Raw genomic sequence first — 5,642 nt, forward strand, 5'->3', positions numbered from 1 at the left:
GGTTGTCTTTGAGTTTTGTTGACTGTATCCTTTGCTGTGCAAAAGCTTCTTATCTTGATGAAGTCCCAATAGTTCATTTTTGCTTTTGTTTCTTTTGCCTTCGTGGATGTATCTTGCAAGAAGTTACCGTGGCCGAGTTCAAAAAGGGTGTTGCCTGTGTTCTCCTCTAGGATTTTGATGGAATCTTGTCTCACATTTAGATCTTTCATCCACTTTGAGTTTATCTTTGTGTCTGGTGCAAGAGAGTGGTCTAGTTTCATTCTTCTGCATGTGGATGCCCAATTTTCCCAGCACCATTTATTGAAGAGACTGTCTTTTTTCCAGTAGATAGTCTTTCCTCCTTTGTCGAATATTAGTTGACCATAAAGTTGAGGGTCCAATTCTGGGTTCTCTATTCTGTTCCACTGATCTATGTGTCTGTTTTTGTGCCAGGACCACACTGTCTTGATGACCACAGCTTTGTAGTACAACCTGAAATCTGGCATTGTGATGCCCCCAGATATGGTTTTCTTTTTTAAAATTCTCCTGGCTATTCGGGGTCTTTTCTGATTCCACACAAATCTTAAAATAATTTGTTCCAACTCTCTGAAGAAAGTCCATGGTATTTTGATAGGGATTGCATTAAAAGTGTACATTGCCCTGGGTAACATTGACATTTTCACAATATTAATTCTGCCAATCCATGAGCATGGAATATTTTTCCAACTCTTTGTGTCTTCCTCAATTTCCTTCAGAAGTGTTCTATAGTTTTTAGGGTATAGATCCTTTACCTCTTTGGTTAGGTTTATTCCTAGGTATCTTATGCTTTTGGGTGCAATTGTCAATGGGATTGACTCCTTAATTTCCCTTTCCTCAGTCTCATAGTTAGTGTATGGAAATGCCACTGACTTCTGGGCATTGATTTTGTATCCTGCCACACTGCCAAATTGCTATATGAGTTCTAGTAACCTTGGGGTGGAGTCTTTTGGGTATTCTATGTAGAGTATCATGTCATCGGCGAAGAGGGAGAGTTTGACTTCTTTGCCAATTTGAATGCCTTTTATGTCTTTTTGTTGTCTGATTGCTGAGGCTAGGACTTCCAGTACTATGTTGAATAGCAGTGGTGAGAGTGGACATCCCTGTCTTGTTCCTGATCTTAGGGGAAAGGCTCCCAGGACTTCCCCATTGAGAATGATATTTGCTGTGGGCTTTTCATAGATGGAGAGGATGTGGAGAAAAGGGAACACTCCTGCACTGTTGGTGGGAATGTGAACTGGTGCAGCCACTCTGGAAAACTGTGTGGAGGTTCCTCAAAGAGTTAAAAGTAGACCTGCCCTACGACCCAGCAATTGCACTGCTGGGGATTTACCCTAAAGATACAGATGCAGTGAAACGCCGGGACACCTACACCCCGGTCCACAATAGCCACACTGTGGAAGGAGCCTCGGTGTCCATCGACAGATGATGGATAGAGAAGATGTGGTCTATGTATACAATGGAATATTCCTCAGCCATTAGAAACGACAAATACCCACCATGTGCTCCGACGTGGATGGAACTGGAGGGTATTATGCTGAGTGAAATAAGTCAATCAGAGAAAGACAAGCATTATACGGTCTCATTCATTTGGGGAATATAAAAAATAGTGAAAGGGAATAAAGGGGAAAGGAGAAAAAATAAGGGGGAAATATCAGAAAGGGAGACAGAACATGAAAGACTCCTAACTCCGGGAAACGAACTAGGGGTGGTGGAAGGTGGGGGGTGGGGGTGACTGGGTGGCGGGCACTGAGGTGGGCACTTGACGGGATGAGCACTGGGTGTTATTCTGTATGTTGACAAATTGAACACCAATAAAAAATAAATTTATTTTTAAAAAAAATGAAAGTAAACTTACTCTCCTTTCAAATGTATATTGAAAACTCTGTTGCAACTATTTAAAGGATGGTTTAAAGTTCAATTAATATTCTAAGAAAAGAGACAAAGTAGAATCATTTAAAATGCTTGTCATATAAACCCAGAGTTAGGAATCCTGGCTCATGAGATAGTTCCATTTTTGAGTTATGAGGGACCTTCAGACTGTTTTCCGTAGGGCCTGTTCCAATTGAGATCCTGATTTCAATTCTTTTGAATAAATATCCAGAAGAGAGATTTCTTGAATCATGTTATATATTTTTTAAGATTTTATTTATTTATTTATTTATGAGAGATACAGAGAGAGAGGCAGAGACACAGGCAGAGGCAGAAGCAAGCTCCCTGCAGGGAACCTGATGTGGGACTCGATCCTGGGACCCCAGGATCATGTACTGAGCCAAAGGCAGATGCTTAACTGTTGAGCCACTCAGGTGTCCTGCATCGTATATATATATATATATATATATTTTTAGGAACCACCATTTTCTACAGTGGCTGCCCCATTCCTACCAATAGTACTCAAGGGTTTCCATTTCCACTGATACTTATCTTTTTTTTTTTTTTTTTAACATGACAACCCTAACAAGTATGATGTGATGCCTCAATGTGGTTTTGATTTACATATCCCTGATGATGAGTGATGTTGAACAACTTTTCATGTAACAGTTGGCCATTTGTATGTCTTCTTTGGAGAATGTCCCTCAGTTGTGTTTGTTTGTTATGTTTCCTCCTCATTTGAGTCATATCATGTGTCTTTGGCAAATAAATCACAAATGGGATACTATGTCCTTCCCATGCCTCCTATGGGATGGTACATGATTTCAACTTGTCCCATCAAATTTCATGTCAACTTTGATTGCTTGCTGAAAGTCATGTCTGTTGGACTTCTCCACTGTAAAGTTACTATTTTTTTTTCCTTTAAGGGGAATAAGCACTAAGCACATAATAATTGGTCTGTAATCTTCAAAACTGGCAGGTGTTAAAAGACAAAGTTATAAAAGACGAGCAAAAGCTGAGATTTTTGAATTTGAAAGTAAAATAATGTCTATCTTATTTAATCAACCCCCTTTTTGTATATGGAAACCTATTCCCAATGAATACCATGATTTTACTAAGCAATCTATTGGGGATTTTATTTTAGAATAGAAAATATATTTGCATGTTTTATGAACACTTTGTAGTCAGACCTTGCAAAACTCATTAAATTTTTCTTTCTTTTTTTTTAATTTTTTATTTATTTATGATAGTCACAGAATGAGAGAGAGAGAGGCAGCGACACAGGCAGAGGGAGAAGCAGGCTCCATGCACCAGGAGCCCGATGTGGGACTCGATCCCGGGTCTCCAGGATCGCGCCCCGGGCTAAAGGCAGGCGCCAAACTGCTGCACCACCCAGGGATCCCTAAATTTTTCTTTTTCATACAACTGTAGAATTTTGTCTCTAACAATGTGATATTTGTTCACAGATATTCATAGAAAGATGTCTTCCTCCTGTACATGTGGAAGAATTTAAGCTTCCTGCTCCATAATTAACAAAGATATAAAATAAACCATTTGGCTCCCTGAAGAAACTGTTATTATCATTAACAAGGGGTTAAGATAAAAATATGTTAACAATATGTATGTGTGTGTGCCTTTTCTAAAAAGCAACAGATGTTCATAGCATTTAATGACATAAGAACATTCAAATTGGGGTGCCTGGGTGGCCCAGCAGTTGAGCATCTGCCTTTGGCCCAGGGCATGACCCCAGGGTCCTAGGATCGAGTCCCACATTGGGCTCCCTGCAGAGAGCCTGTTTCTCCCTCTGCCCGTGTCTCTGCCTCTCTCTGTGTGTCTCTCATGAAAAAACAAAATCTTAAAAATGAATGAATAAGTGAATAAATGAATAAATAAAGGAAATCTTTAAAAAATTCATATATACAGAGTTGTGAAAATGAGCTGTTGTGATAATACATCTGACTGTTTTCTTCAATCTTTAAATGCTTGATTCTAGAGTTAATCAAAAATTCAGGAATAAGGTATAAAGTTGACCTTTGAAAATGTGGGATTTAGAGTCACTAACCCCCTGCTCAATTCAAAATCCACGTGTAACTTTAACTCACCAAAGACTTAACTGTTAATAGCTCACTATTGTCTGGAAGCCTTATCAACAACATAAGCAGTTGATTAATACATATTTTGTATGTTATATGTATTAAATACTGTATTCTTAATAAAGCAAGATAGAAAAAAGCAAATGTTATTAATAAAATCAGGGGATCCCTGGGTGGCTCAGCAGTGCAGTGCCTGCCTTTGGCCCAGGGTGTGATTCTGGGATCCTGAGATCGAGTCCTGAGTCGGGCTCCCTGCATGGAGCCTGCTTCTCCCTCTGCCTCGGTCTCTGCCTCTCTCTCTCTCTGTCTCTCATAATAAGTAAATAAAATCTTAAAAAAAAAGAAAATCATAAGGAAGAGAAAATTCACGTACAGTACTGTGCTGTATTTATTGATATCATAAGTTTATATACTTACTGAAAAAAAAAAAAACGCACAGATACGTGGACCCATGCAATTCAAACCCGTGTTGTTCAAAGGTCACCTGTGATGGTCTCAACATTAACCTGGAGAAGAAGAAAAGGACCTCAATTTGGATGTGAGGTAAAAAACGTGTGTGCTACTGTCCAGCAGACAAGCCCCACGCCTTAATTCCGTGTCACAAAGGCACTTTTAATACCACAGGACCTGCAGGTCATCCTCGCTCCCAGGGAAAGCCTGTGACCCCCAAGAGAGAGGCGCTGCCCCCCAGCTTTTGGAGCTGGCCTGCCGCTCTCCTCTTCGACATCAACACTGGGCCAGGACCAAGATCCAGCCAAGAGTCCCCACCGCGGTCACCCCCAAACAGACAAAACAGGGTGCTGTCCAGGCCACAAGCCGCCCAGGGCCCCCTCCCGGCCCCCTCACTCAGTCCCCCACCGGGCCCTGGAGCGCCAGGCCCGCAGCAGAGCCCTGCTCCCTTAATTCTCCCCAAATTACCGAATCTAGGCTATTTCTAACGTCCTCTGGCTGAGAGGCCTCACGGTTCCCCCGAGATGCATCCTCCCCTCCTGAAATGAGTAATAAACCCGGCTCCTGGCCTGGTGATGCTCGGCTGGAAGGCAGACTCCGGAGCCGGGTAGGAGATGCTCTCGCTCCTTGGCCTGAGCAGCAGTCACTCAGTGTTCATGTAATAATCCATTACATAAATACTTATGTGTTTGTTCTTTATTTTATTCAAGTATAATTAGCATACAGTGTTATGTTCGCTTCGGGTGTGCGATCCACTGATCCAGCAGTTCTGTACACTGCTCAGTGCTCACCCACAGGAGTGTACTTTAGTCCTCTTCACCCCTAACTACCAGTTTGCTCTCTATGTTTAAGAGTCTGGTTTTTTGTTTGTTTATCTCTCTCTTTTTTTTTTCTCTCATTTGTTTTGCCTTTTTTTTTTTTTTTAAAGATTTATTTGAGAAAGAGAGAGAGCAGTGAGGCGGGCAGCAGAGGGAGAGGGAGTCTTAAGCGGATTCCCCACTGAGTTTGGAGCTGAACTCGGGACTCTATCCCTCAGCCCTGACATCACAACCTGAGCTGAAACCAAGAGTCGACGCTTAACCAACTGCACTGACCAGGAGCCTCTGCTTGCTTTGTTTTTTCAATTCCACATACGAGAGAAATCATATAGTATTTGTCTTTTTCTGACTGACTTATTTTACTTAGCTTATACCCTCTAGGTCTACCTATGTT

This window comes from Canis aureus, chromosome 12 (genome assembly GCF_053574225.1).
Source record: "Canis aureus isolate CA01 chromosome 12, VMU_Caureus_v.1.0, whole genome shotgun sequence".
NCBI classification, from domain to species: Eukaryota; Metazoa; Chordata; class Mammalia; order Carnivora; family Canidae; genus Canis; species Canis aureus.